This window comes from Notothenia coriiceps, unplaced genomic scaffold (assembly GCF_000735185.1).
Source record: "Notothenia coriiceps isolate Sejong01 unplaced genomic scaffold, NC01 NC01_scaffold00010775, whole genome shotgun sequence".
Taxonomy (NCBI): Eukaryota; Metazoa; Chordata; class Actinopteri; order Perciformes; family Nototheniidae; genus Notothenia; species Notothenia coriiceps.
In genome coordinates, this window is record NW_011343476.1 from 1 (window position 1) to 2610 (window position 2610).

Genomic DNA, 2610 nt, shown 5'->3' on the forward strand with positions numbered 1-2610 from the left:
TCCTCCGTTATAGTCCAGATTCACTCTGACCCTCTGAGGCCTCTTCTGAACTGAGAGACCAGTGGATGGACCGGATGGAGAGGATGCTATGTATCCACCAAACCACGTATTACGTATTCTCAATAATCCAGACATTACGTCTCCCTTCCTCTGTGCAGACTCTGCTAACACACCCAGATCCCAGTCTGTGTTGTCTCCAACCTGGACGTCCCAGCTGTGAGTCCCTGAGTCAAAGCCCTCAGAGCCCAGGACAGAGCTATCTAGCCTCTCTGGGTTATCAGGAGGTTTCTCCTCTCCTGGTCCCACACAGGTCAGATCTTCAGACAGGACGAGGTCAGAACCAGCAGTGTTTGGGTCCAGGACAACAGGATGGTAGGACACCATGTCCTTCATCGTGCTCCAGATGTTGAAGCTGAGGTTGCCCAGGTGTTTGGCCTGGTCTACCAGAGCTCCTGAGGGCAGCTGTGGAGCCTCCAGCAGGGGGCGCTGCAGCCTCTCCACTGCAGCCTTGTAGCTGAGCAGGAAGGAGACGTCTTCAGCTCTCAGCTCCTCCTCTGTGGCTCTGACTGTGTGAGAAAGAGCTGCTATCTCTCTGCTCACAGCCTCCATCTTCTCCTCCATCATCCTCCTCTTCTGCTTCTCTTCCTCCCTCAGTGCAGCCATCCTGGCCTCCTCTTCCTCTTCTAGAAACTGGTGAAGCTTCTGAAACTGCTCCTTAATCTGCGTCTCTGTGTGTTGAGCCTGGAGCTTCAGGTGTCCTGCTGTTTGATCAAACTTCACTTTAACTCGTTCAAAAGTCTCTAACTTCTTCTTCAGAGGCTGCAGAGACTCCTGGAGCTCCTTCCTGTGTCGTCGAGCAGCTTCATCGATGGGTCTGAATCTGTGCTCGCTGTGTTTCTCTGAATCTCTGCAGACGAGACACACTGGCTGCTGATGGTCCAGACAGAAGCGTGTGAGTCTCTCAGAGTGCAGACTGCAGAGAGCCTCCGGAGGTCTCTGCTCTCTCTCCTCTAAGAAACTCTCACACAGGTTCTTTAAAGCAAAGTTAGGAGGAAGTGAGTTCTTTAAATGTCCCGTCTTACAGACCGGACACTCCTTCCCTTCTTTCTCTCTCCACCAGCTCTGCAGACAGCCTCAACAGAAGCTGTGGCAGCAGGACAGGATGACGGGATCTCTAAAGATGTCATAACAGACCGGACAGCTCAGATCGTGCTCCATACTGGAAGCCGTGAAGTCTCAGAGTGAAGCAGAACACTTCCTTCTTGAAACCTCCCTGGAAGTTAGTTTTAGTCTTTCTCCTTGTGAAACCTCTCCATCAGGTTGAACAGGCAGTATTCCAGTTCCCTTTCCTATCGTCGTTCTTTCTCAGGGGAAACTAAACTGTTAATGATGTTATTTCTCATCCGTCATTGTGCAACCCTTCTCGGTTGTATTGCCTCGCCTCATGATAGTTTGAACTTTATGAGTCCAAAGGTCAGTTCTTTCAGGGTGAGGCTGTTAATGTTCACCACAATCTGTCTTCATGGAATTCAATGCATTGATCACCAACGAGAATAGTGACTCTTGGCACAATGACCCACTCAGAAGAGGTCGAGGTGTTTTCAGCAGTCGCCCTACTGTACCAATGATTTAAAGGACTTTTGTAAAACACTATGCATTTATCTCCAGTACATTTCAATGCTATAATGGTTTTGTCGTTGCAGATTTAAAATCAGCTGTGATCTAGGGAAAATAATCAGTTAGGTATCAAACGTACAGCAACACAATATTTGTATTAAAGGCAATAAAGATATTTATACTTGCAAGTATGACGTCTCCTCCAAAGAGCACGTCCTGCTCTGAGTGAAACAGGCTCTCTTTATAAGAGGACATCAAAGCAGATCTACATTGCAACAACATTCTGGGAGGCCAGCTGAGACCCCCTCTGGCACTGTGTGCTAAACCATCACACCCTACAAGACAATGGGATATACAGATGCCCCTCAGACACAGTATGCAACACCTCACCCCCGAAACACGTCTGTTGACCACAGAGTTTAAAAGGGGAGTGATTTGTAAAATATCCAAAAAGAAGAATCTGCTTACAGTTCTGTCTCATATGGGTGTTGAGATGTATCCATAGATCTCTTCATGTTGCTCTCAAAGTGCACCAGATTGATGCTTTTAACTTCAATATTTAAAAACAAATCTTCCCGAGGGAGCATGCCCCCAGACCCCCCTAGAGGAGGTTAGGGTCCCCCCCCCCACTTAAATCATCTTCACATGGATAAGAAACTAAACACATTTGCACACATCTTGTGTCCATATCTTTCTGTTGTGGTGGTCATGCCACACCATGCACGTGCATGCATGCCACACCGTGCACGTGCATGTATACGTGAGTCATGGTGAGATCTCTGGATTCAGAGGTTGCTTTTTCTTTGCACAGCATGAAAGAAAGGCCAAACGAATGGGCTGTGATCTTAGTTTTTTTTAAGCAGAGGTTGAGTTCAATCATTTGTACGGCCCTCGGAGGATGTTGAAGAAATTGAAAGGAAAAAGGTTCCCCACCCCTGCTGCAAATAATAATAAAAACCCTTGATTTATAACTTAACATCTCTGCCTCTATTG

General features: G+C 47.4%; 1 pseudogene; it reads right to left on the minus strand.

Moving 5' to 3' along the window:
* Positions 1-3: 3 nt before the first annotated feature.
* LOC104946211 (tripartite motif-containing protein 35-like) lies at positions 4-1269 on the minus strand (annotated as a pseudogene).
* Between the last annotated feature and the right edge of the window lie 1341 nt (positions 1270-2610).